The 12029-nt window shown below is 34.3% G+C and overlaps 1 long non-coding RNA gene across 3 annotated transcripts in view; it reads left to right on the top strand.

Moving 5' to 3' along the window:
- LOC132002452 (uncharacterized) overlaps positions 1 to 12029 on the top strand; it is a 40544-nt gene that overhangs the window by 13272 nt on the left and 15243 nt on the right. For 2 of the 3 annotated variants that reach the window (XR_009399899.1, XR_009399897.1), the window contains exons 3-4: positions 2028 to 2215; positions 3126 to 3227. This is a non-coding gene — a long non-coding RNA (uncharacterized LOC132002452). The other variant, XR_009399898.1, reaches the window with a different exon arrangement.

Below are 12029 nucleotides of genomic sequence, written 5' to 3'. Positions count from 1 at the left end.
TGAAATTTTTAGGGAATTGGATACTGTTACTCATAGAAACTGAATATAGTGAGAGGAAATGAAAACCAACATTAGTAAATGGGCAAAGTAACAGAAGGCAGAAAAAAAAATTAAGTGTAAATCACAGAAGGGTGGAAGGGAGCACCAACAGAGCTCAGTGTTCTAGAAGCCAATGGGAGGACTCAGGAAAAAAGGAGTCAGGAGGATCAGAAGATACAGACAGGTCAAGTAAATTGAAAAAGATAATAGAATTTGACAATTTTGTCATTGTAATGTTTGCCAGAATATTTTCATTGTGTTGATGATGGCAGAATTGTGTGCTGGGTTGAAAAGTATTTTATTTATTTTTAAAAAGATCTTTTTTATTTATTTATTTATTTATTTATTTATTTATTTATTTATTTGCCTGCAAGAGAGTGTACAAGCAGGAGAAGCAGCAGGCAAGAAGGGAGAAGCCAGGGAGCCCGATGACTGACTCGATCCCAGGACCCTGGGATCCTGTGAGCCAAAGGCAGATGCTTAACCAACCGAGCCACCCAGGCATCCTGAAAATTACTTTAAATTGAGAAAAGTTACAATAGATTTATATTATTTCAAGGCTTTTTATTTCTTCTTCAAAACAGGAATAACAGCTCACTATAGAGAATAGTTTGTAGAATTGAGGAGGAGATTCTCCAGTGAGGAGAGTTTACTGTTTATAAAATGTGGGTAGAGACAGCAGAAGAGAAAGAAAAGAGATTAAAGACAAGAGGGATAAAGGTAAAGAAAGATCTGTAGGAGATGAGGGAATGTGGGATCAAGGGAGCAGTAAAGAAATTGACCTGGAGAAAGAGATAGGATACTCCTCCCTGAGATTAGAAGAAAGTAAGTAAAAGATAGTTACATGTATAACTTGTAAATGTGGAACAAGAAGGTTAGAGGTTCAACAAGAGGTTCATAGCTTATAGTTTTGACGTTTTTTTTTCTAATAAAGAAGATGTTAAAGAAAAGGGTGTAGGTGAAGTAGCACATTTGAACTGTAGTAAAGTGGCATAAAAATATATGCTCTAAGGAATGGGAGATGGAATTAACCAGGGGGCAAAGTTATTATCAAGAGAGACTAATGTACCTGGGAAACTAAGCTAGACAGGAAAAGATATGAAGCCATGCTGAAGATTGTGGTTTGAAAAAAAAAAAAAGTGAATACTTTAGGAATAGAGGCTAAAATAAGAAAGCAGGTGTTATGGGAATAAGGGAGTGAAAAAATGGGGAACAATAAGTGATTGTTGTCTGAGAACAATAGTATTGAAGTCTAAGGCTGTGGAACAATTTCCTAGTGATCAAAGATTGAGAGTATGGGTCTGGGTATGGATCACTGAATGAAGTGATAGTAAGCTGCTGGAGTCAGAGTTCAAGGTTGTTGGATGGGTTGTCCATGGGGACACTGAAGTGGCACATGATGGCAGGAAATGCAGATACTGGAAGTCGGGTGCCAAAGTCCTCTATAAATAAGGGAGGGAATGACTGGGCAATTAAGTAATGAGAATGAAAAAGAGGAATAATAAATTTCCAAGATTGCTGAATATGTCCTTTTTGCCCTCAGAAATCAATAGTCATGAGGACAAGGACTTGCCTTATTTAATAGTGCAAATAATTGTTGATTAATGGATAGACAAATGATGACCTCTTCATTTTGAATAAGTATTCATATTGTATTAGAATTTTTGGAAACGTTGGGTGTTTGTTGTTATATGCAGTTGCTACTAAAGAATATACAACAAGATGAACAAGATGTAGAAAAAAATTAATAACCCAAACCCAGAATTAACCACTGTTAACCCCCTTTTATTACATTTTCATACCTGTTAGTTGTTCATCCCAGTAATAAATATTCAGCTCTAATATCCTTTAATGGCTGAGTAGGTATTCCATATAGAATAAGTATATACCATAATTTAAGCAGTTTCTTATTGGGGGTACATTATATATATGATTTTCTGTTTGTAAATGGACAATCTAATAACTACATTTTTGCTTTTTTTCCTTAGGATGCAGACTTACAAGTGGATTTCCCAGTAGGATCTTATAGCCAGCCTATTTTTCTTGTTTTTGGCTGATTTCTAACAGGCATATTAATGTGTATTAGCTATTCTATCCTGCATGGGAATCAGGAAATTGGACAGTGTTGTAGGTACTTAATGATATAGGCATGCTGATAGCCACAAAGTGAGAATTGGTAAGTAAAAGCCCTTTACAAGAATAATGATGGGTATTTTAAAAACTTGGAATTAAGTGTAGTTTTCATGAGCACAATAAGAAATGATTCATAACCTGAATAATAGGATATAGTGGTCAATTCATAAATGCATATTATAATTAAATCTTAAAAACTCTATGAATAACCTACATTTGTTGACAGTATCCAATTTTAGGGGAGGTTTTAGTAAATCATGAATAATCATCAAGTTCACAGCTTCTCGAACTTTTTCACAAAAGTGTAGTTCATACTACAGAAAAGTGAAAAAAGTGCCCTAGAAGCTTGATCCCAAACTAGGGTTTTCTTTTTCTTTCTTTTTTTAAGATTTTATTTATTTATTTATTTGTCAGAGAGAATGAGCACAGGCAGAGGCAGAGGGAGAAGCAGGCTCCCCGCCGAGCAAGGAGCTGGATGTGGGACTTGATCCCAGGACGCTGGGATCGTGACCTGCGCTGAAGGCAGCTGCCCAACCAACCGAGCTACCCAGGCATCCCCCAAACTAGGATTTTCTTAAGTTTCTTGTTTTGTCTGAAATTTAATATAAATGTTGCATTATATATAATAGTTCTATGTTTAGTATAAATACAATACTTATAAATTTTTTCAAAATCCCTGAGTAAAATTAATATCTAAGAAGATGCCTCATGTTTTATTCAGTAGCTTTTAGCACCCTGGCATACTATAAGTTCCCTTTGTCTCAAACTGGACTTTTAGAGCAATGTTCTAGGCTATTTGATGGTTGTACAATATGCTCCTTTTCGGTTTTCTCTTTAGCCCAGGCTATTTATAGTAGTGTATGGTAGGGAGTAGATTAATTGATGATTACTTACTTTGAACCTGAGAGTGTTTCAAAGACTCTGAAATGATAATTTAATATCATTGCCAATAGACTGCACTACAAAAGATGTTAAAGAAAGTAATCCAGATGGAAGGGAAATAATATTAGATGGAAATCCAGATCTACATAAAGGAATGATGAACACTGGAAAAGGTAACTGCAGGGTAAATGTTTAAGCTCTTTTTACATTTAATTCTCTTTTAAGCTAATCAACTGTTTAAACAAAAGTAATAGCAATGTATTATGGGGTTTACAACATGCATTAGTAAATATATGCCAACAATAGCATGAAAACCAGGAGGAGAAAAATAGAAATAAGATATTATAAGGTTCTTTTATTATATCTTAAGTGGTATAAATTCACTTGAAAGCAGACTGTGATAACTATGTAGACCATAAACCCTGAAGCAACCAGTAGAATAATAAAACAACTGTTATAGGTAATAAGCCAACAAAGAAAAGAATGGAATAATAAAGTAATCCAAAAGAAGGCAGATAAAGAAAAAAAGGAACAACAGAGGGAACAAAGAACAAATGAACAAATAGAAAATAGCAAGATGAGACACCTAAATCTAATTATATCAATAATCACATTAAATGTAAATGACCTAAAAAACCCTAATCAAAGGGTAGAGATTGTCAGATTGGCTAGAAAGCAAGACTCAACACACTTTAAGAATGGTAAGAATGAAAGGATGGAAAAAGATATACCATGCTGATGCTGACATTAGTCAAAAAAAAAACTAGTGGGGCTGTATTAACATAACAGAAACAAAGTAAGATTTCAGAGCAAAGAATATTACCAGGGTAAAAGAAGGTCATTTTATAAATAAAGGGATCAGTTAATCAGGAGGATGTAACAATCCTAAATGTTTATGCCCCAAATAAAAAGGTCCAAAATATGTAGAGCAAGATCTGATAGAACTGTAAGGAGAAACAGACACATCTACAATTATAGTCAGAGATTTTAATATTCCCCTTCAGTAGTTGCTAGGATAAGAACATAGCGAGGATATAGTAAAATCAACACTATCCACCAATATTACCCAACTTTAATAACATTCCACTAACAGTAGAATATACTTTCTCTTTAAATAGAGTACATGAAACTTTTACCCAGAGGGACCATATTCTTGGCTGGGGTTAGCAAACTATTGATTGTGAAGCCAAATCTAGCCTGGTTTTGTACGGCCTATAAACTAAAGATGGTTTTTGCATTTTGAGAGGTTTCTTATGAAAAGGAAAAAAATATGTGACAGGAGAAACTGTATGTGACCCACAAAGTTTAAAATATTTACTGTCTGACCCTTTAAAGAATTTTGCCAGTCTCTGTTTTAGACTATAAAATATGTCTCAATACATTTTAGAGGATTTAAGTCATGAGAAATATGTCCTCCGACCACAGTGGAATTAAATTAGAAATCAATAACAGAAACCTAATTGGAAAATCCCTGATTATCTGGAAACAAAATCACATGCTTCTACATAACCCACTGATTAAAGAAGAAATCCAAAGTGAAATTACAAAGTATTTTGACCTGAGGGAAAATAAAAATACAATATATCAGAATACATAAATGAAATGCCTATGTTAAAAAATTAAAGTCTCAAAGCAATGACCTCAACTTCCACCTTAAGAAATTAGAACAGAGGGGCGCCTGGGTGGCTCAGTGGGTTAGGCCTCTCTCTGCCTTTGGCTCAGGTCATGGTCTCGGGGTCCTGGGATCGAGCCCCGCATCAGGCTCTCTGCTCAGCAGGGAGCCTGTTTCCCTTCTCTCTCTCTCTCCGCCTGCCTCTCTACCTACTTGTGATCTCTGTCTGTCAAATAAATAAATAACATATTTAAAATAAAAAAAAAGAAATTAGAACAGAAAAGCAAATTAAACACAACCAAAGGAAATGAAATAAAGGTCAAAGTGGAAATCAATGAAATACAAAGCAAAGATCAATTAAGAATATGTTATCAAAACCTGGTTGTTTGGGATGAGCAGAATTGATAAACCTTTAGCCAGACTGGTTAGGAAAAAAAAAAAAGAGAGAGAGAGAGAGAGAAGATACTTATCAGGAATGAGAGAGGTGCCATCATTACAAATTCTACAGATACTTCAAGGATAATAAGGGAATATTATGAACAACTTCAGGCAAAAATTTTTAACAACTCAGATGAAATGACCAAGTTCCTTGGAAGACAGAAATTACCAAAGCTAACTCAAGAAGAAAGAGATAAACTGAATGGTCACATATCCATTTCCAAAAAACTGAATTTTTGTTTATTTTTTATTTTTAAGATTTTATTTATCCATTTGTAAGACAGAGAGAGAAAGAGAGTGAGAGCAAGCAGGGGGAGTGGGAGAGGGAGAAGCAGGCTCCCTGCTGAGCAAGGACCCTGATGCAGGGCTTGGTCCCAGGACCCTGAGATATGACTTGAGCCGAAGGCAGACGCTTATATCAACGGAGCCATTCGGTGCCCCAGCAAAAAAATGAATTTTTAGTTTAAAACATTCCCATAAAGAAAAGTTCTGGTCCACAGGACTTAACTGGTGAATCCTTCCAACATTTAGAGAAAAAAATACCAATCACACAAACTCTTCCAGAAAAGCGAAGAGAGGAATACTTTCAGGTTTGTTCTTTGAGGCCAGCACTGCCCTGATACCCAAGAAAAGAAAACTCAGGCCACTTTCCCTTATGAACACAGATGTAAAAAATTCTAGACAAAATTTTATCAGATCAAATCCAACTATACATAAAAGATAATATTATTTATTGGGTGCTATTTATCCCAAGAATACAGGACTGGTTTAACATTCAAAAATTAATCATTGCAACTCACCAAATTAATCTAAAAAAGAAAAACCGATCATCTCAATAGATGCAGAAAAAACATCTGACAAAACCCGATATTCATTCTCTAAAAACTCAGCAAACTAGTAATGGAAGGGTACTTCAACCAGATAAAGTACATCTACAGAAAGCCTACAGATAATCTCTGGTAAAAGACTTCATGCTTGTCCCCCAAGATCAGGAACAACACTATGATGTCTGCTCTTACCACTTTGTTTTTTAAGATTTCTTTCATCCATCCATCCATCCATCCATCCATCCATCCATCCATCTAGAGTGTGAGTGGGATGAGGGGCACAGGGAGAGGGAGAATCCCAAGTAGACTTCATGCTGAGCACAGAGCTCAACACTAGGCTGGATCCTGTAACTCTGAAATCATGACCTGAGTTGAAATCAAGACTTGGACAGAAAAATTGAGTCACCCAGGTGCCCATGTTCTTATTGCTTTTATTCAACATTGGAGGTCCTGCCAGTGTAGTCAGGCAAGAAAAGAAAAAAATACATTCAGATTGGAAAGGAAGAAATAAAACTGACATAATTATCCATCTGTTCCACTTGGTGGAATCTACAAAAAGCTACTAGAACTAACAGGTGAATTTAGCAAAACTGCAGGATACAAGATCAATGTACAATAATCATCTATATTTCTATGTTCTAGCAACAAACAACCGAAAATGCAGCACTTACAATAGCATAAAAAATATGAAATATTTAGGAATAAATCTGATAAAAGGCATGAAAGATCCATACATTAAAAACAGCATAGTGTTGAGAGGAAGTAAAGACAACTTAAATAACCGAGAGATTTACCTGGCTCAATGCATTCATATTAACATGCCAGCTCCTTAAATTGATTTATAGGTTCAACACAAACCAAAATCCCAGTAAGTTTAAAAAAAAATAAAAAAGATAAGCTGATTCTAAAATTCATATAGAAATGTGAAGACCTATAATAGCCAGAATAATTAACTTTGACAAGAAGAACAGTTGGAGGGCTGATACTACCTGATTTCAAGACTTATTAAATATCTACAGTAATCAAAACAGAGTGGTATTAATTAAGAATAGATTTATAGGGGCACCTGGGTGTCTCAGTCTGTTAAGCGTCTGCCTTCTGCTCAGGTCATGATCATGATCCCAGAGTCCCGGGATCGAGCCACACGACGGGCTCCTTGTTCAGTGGGTAGTCTGCTTCTCCTGCCCCTCACCCTGCTCTTGTATTCTTTCTCTCACACTCTCTCAAATAAATAAATAAAATCTTTAAAAATGTATATATAAAAAAGAATAGACAAATAGATTGATGGAACAGAATATAGAGTCTGGACATAGAACCACACATATAATGATAACAGATTTTTGGCAAAGTACAAAGATAATTCAGTGAAGAAAGAATAATTAAAAAAAAATACATTGTACTTGGAAGAACTGGATATCCACCTATAAAAATAGGAATTTGATTCATAAATCAATGTACAAAAATGTACTCAAAATTGATCACAGACCTAAACGTAAAACCTAACATTACTATTAAACTTCTAGAGAAAATGTAAGAAAATTTTTGTGACTCTGAATTAAGACAAAGATTTCTTAAATGTGACATCAAAAGTATAATCCATAAATGAACAAATTGAAAAACTGGACTTAATCAAATTTTTACAGACTTCTGTTTTTTAAAATACACTGCTAAAGAAGACAAGCTCCAGCCTGACAGAAACATGTAATAAAGGATTTCTATCAAGAATGTAACATACTTTCATGGTGCCTGGTTGTCTGAGTTGCAAGAGCATGTGACACTTGATCTTGGGGGTCATGAGTTCAAGCCTCACATTGGGTATAGAGATCATGAAAAAATAAAGATTAAAAAGTAAAAGAATGTAACAAACTCTCAAAACTCAACAATGAGAAAACAAAAGTCTCAAAAAATAGGCAAAAGACTTGAATAGTAATTTCAATAGGAAGATAACCCATATAGCAAATAAGCATATGAAAAGATGTTCAACTTTATTAACCTCATTAGTCTTTAGGGAAACATACTGTAAAACCATGATGGAACAAGTGGATATCCATATACCAAAAAAAAAAAAAAAAAATTATACACATCTATTAGAACATCTAAAATGAAAAGTGTTGTTAAGGATTTGGAGAAATTAGAACTTTATACACTCCTTATAGGAATCTAAAATAATACAATCCGTTTGGAAACAGTTTTGCAGTTTCTTGAAAAGTTAAACTTACACCAATACCATTTCATTGTAGGTAATTCCACAAGAAAAGACAGCATGTTTCTACAGAGATCTGTACATGAATATTCATAGTAGCTTTATATTTAACAGTCTCCAATTTGAAAAAACTCAAATGTCACCAACAGATAAATGGATAAATTGTGATATATTCATATAATGGAATACTACTCAGCAATAAAAAGGTAATGAACTATTGTTCTGTGCACCAGCATGATTAATTTCAAAACAATATTGTGAGCGAAGGAGGAAAATATAAAATTCTAGAAAATGCAAACAGATCTATTGGGACAAAGGGCTGAGAGATCATTGGTTGCCTGGAGAGAGAAGTGCTGGGAGAGGATTATAAAATGGCAGGGGAAATTCTTAGGGTTGATAGATATATTCACTTCTTATTCTGGTGATGGTTTGACAGAGATATACATGTTAACATTTATCAATTGTATTCTCAATCAATTCTATACATGTTTAAAGTTATCAATTATACACCTTATATATATGCAGTTTATTGAATATCAGTTATACCTTAGCTTAATACACTGAAAAATGTATCTAGAAAATAAAGGAGGGGTGCCTGGCTGGCTCAATCAGTAGAGCACATGACTCTTGGTTTTGGGGTTGTAAATTTGAGCCCCACATTGGGTATAGAGATTACTGAAAAATAAAATCTTAGAAAAGAAAAGAAAAGAATTTCAGTTGAAATATAAAAAAGAATTAACATTTATTAGAAATATACCAAGGGGCAAGAACTAGGTAGGTACTTTAAGAATTACAGTATATGTAAATATATCATTTCCTATGTGCCAAGCTCTATTACATGTACTTTAAGTATTTTAAGGTGTTAAATCCTTGCAACTCTTTGAGGTATGGGGACTTTTATTACCCTCATTTTACAGATGAGGAAAAGGAGGTATTAAGTCACAATTTCTGCACAACGGAGCTGAGATTTGAACCTGGGAAGTCTCTTCTTTTGCAGAGTTTTAGTTCCAGGTTACAAAATGAAAGAATTATGACCCACAAAGGCAGTAACTTTTTCTGGATCACAGAATTTATAAGTAATGTAAAGATTTAAACTCAGATTTGTTCTACTCCAAAATATACACTCTTCTATACTAGATTGCTTCCATTCAGTGGTTCAATAGCAGGACTGATGGTATAATACTAGAGATAACTAAGATCTCAAACTATGTGATCCACTTCTTCCATACCCCTTTTACCACTTAATAGAGCTGTCTGGCATGTTTGTTGACTATAGATTAGAAAATGTTTTACGCTGATAAGCAAGTAAGAACTCAAGAAGTATTTGTTGCTTTGTCTTGACAATTCTCTTTTCAGTATTCATAGTATAGCTGTGTCTGTTGAAACTAAGAAACTGAATCTGTGACTTTGGATGATTTTTTCAGGCTAATATTAAAGCCAGTAATTTATCTATGCACTTCTATAAGTAGAATTAAATAGATGTGTATATATCCCTATATCCCTAAAATTGAACAGGAGGATTTTTTTTAACTTTTCCATGAAATCTTCATTTCCTGTGTGTGTGTGTTAGATAATGGTTACTAATCTGGGAGATATGGTTTGATATGTGGTCCAAGTGGCACCCAAGAAGATTTTCTTGGTTAAAGTCATGAGAGTAAACAAGAAAAAAAAAAGTATTCCATTATACTGAATGAATTCAACAGACATAAAACTTTTATAATAAAAATGTTTTTAGGTGAATTTTGGAGGCAAAGGGTATTATGAAAAGTGACACTGGAATCAAGACACATCTGAACTCAAATCCTAGCTCTGCCCACTTACCAACTAGGTTACATTGCAGATATAACTTAACTTGGGCTTCAGTTTTGCCTATCTGTGAAATGGGTTAGTAATATTTATTTATTTATTTATTTATTTATTTATTTTTCAAGATTTTTTATTTGTTGATTTGACAGACAGAGATCACAAGTAGACAGAGAGGCAGGCAGAGAGAGAGAGAGAGGGAAGCAGGATCCCTGCTGAGCAGAGAGCCCGATGCGGGACTCGATCCCAGGACCCTGAGATCATGACCTGAGCCGAAGGCAGCGGCTTAATCCACTGAGCCACCCAGGCGCCCCTGGGTTAGTAATATTTAATTGAGTTGTGAATGTTAATTAAATGAGATAGTAAATATTGGAGCACTTAACGTAGTGTAAAACATACAGAAAGTACTCTACTAAATGTTCCACTGCTAGCTACTATGAAGGTACTTCTACATAAATATAGAAATCTAAAGCCAGTTTAGATAATGATGAAATGCTGAAATTATTTTCATGTGATCTGTGTACAGAAAATATCAAATAGATTCTAAAAACTGTTAGTTCAGGGAGTATCAAGTTTGATCCTTTTCTATTTAAAGAAATATGTAGCCTAGTGCATTTTATAATTGAGTCTTCTTTAAAGGTGAATTTCTATTTATGTGGTTCCATAACAGATTTGCTTTGGGAATGGAAATTCATGTTCACTCTGACAGTTTTATATAAAACAAACTCCATATTTAACAGCTAACTAGTTTGAATGACTTAAATGCTGATGTAAATTTTATTATTTTTATAATTTATAAAATATTAATAATTATAATAAATTAATATATAATAATATAGTAATTATAATAAAATTATATAATTTATAATAATATTAATTTTATAAATTAACTTCTAGAAAAAATTCTATATTTTTAAAGCCATAGCCTTCATAGGAAAGTATACAGTCAAAGAAAAGTTGCAGACATTTGTTTTGCTTGTTGTATCTTAAGGCACATAATTCATATGAATTGGCTAGGAAGATATTCAGTTAAAAATCAAAACTTCCAGGGTTGCTTGGGTGGATCAATTGGTTAAGTGTCGACTCTTGATTTTGTCTTAGGTTGTGATTTTGGAGTCCTGAGATGGAGCCCAGCATCAGGCTCCCCACTCAGCTGGAAGTCTGCTTTAAATTCTCTTTCTCCCTCTCCCTCTGCCTCCCCACCCCTACCACTCCCACCCTCCCTCTCTTGTGTGTGTGCACTCTCTCTCAGATAATAAATCTTTTTTTTTTTTTTAGATTTTATTTATTTATTTGATAGAGATCACAAGTAGGCACAGAGGCAGAAAGAGATAGAGGAGGAAGCAGGCTCCCCACTGAGCAGAGAGCCCAATGCGGGGTTCGATCCCAGGCCCCTAAGATCATGATCTGAGCCAAAGGCAAAGGCTTTAACCCACTGAGCCACCAAGGTGCCCCAGTAATAAATGTTTAACAAAAAAATCCAGATTTTCCAGTGAGATAATCCAAAAAAAAATTAGTCTTTCAATTTTATTCATTTGTTTTGTTATTCTCACTTACTAAGGGTCAGTCAAAATGAAGAGATGATGTTTAATAAAAGACAGCTTTGTCTGCCCTGAAGGAAAGAGTTCCAAAACTAGATTACCTTCTTTGAAATTGATACCTCACCTTACAAAGTTCATACATAACCATTTGATCTTCTTCATTGTATTTCCTCATTAGTCCATAGAGTTTCAATCAGTTTCTATATGGTGCCTACTTACACGTGTACATCAATAGGTCCAGTGGCTTATCAAGAAAGTCTAAGTCCTCTATATTCTGGTGACATCTCATTTAGATCTGACATTAAGTTCATTTTTTTCCTTCAAGCTATTTCTTTCAAATTTCTTGGCTATTCTTATTGACAACACAAATTTTCAGACCTTCAAACTTAAAATCTTACATTCATTTCCTTCTTTTCTTATCCTCCCATCGGTAAACAGGGGTTAAACTTGTTACTTGTTATAGTTGTTCTTTATTGTGTGCTTCAGATATGTCTCTTTTCATTTTTAAAACTGCCCATTTAACCCACACTCTTAATTGTCAAGTTTGTATT

Source organism: Mustela nigripes, chromosome 15 (assembly GCF_022355385.1).
Source record: "Mustela nigripes isolate SB6536 chromosome 15, MUSNIG.SB6536, whole genome shotgun sequence".
NCBI classification, from domain to species: domain Eukaryota; kingdom Metazoa; phylum Chordata; class Mammalia; order Carnivora; family Mustelidae; genus Mustela; species Mustela nigripes.
Note: the sequence above shows the minus strand (reverse complement) of the source record. Positions and strands in the feature narration are given on the sequence as shown.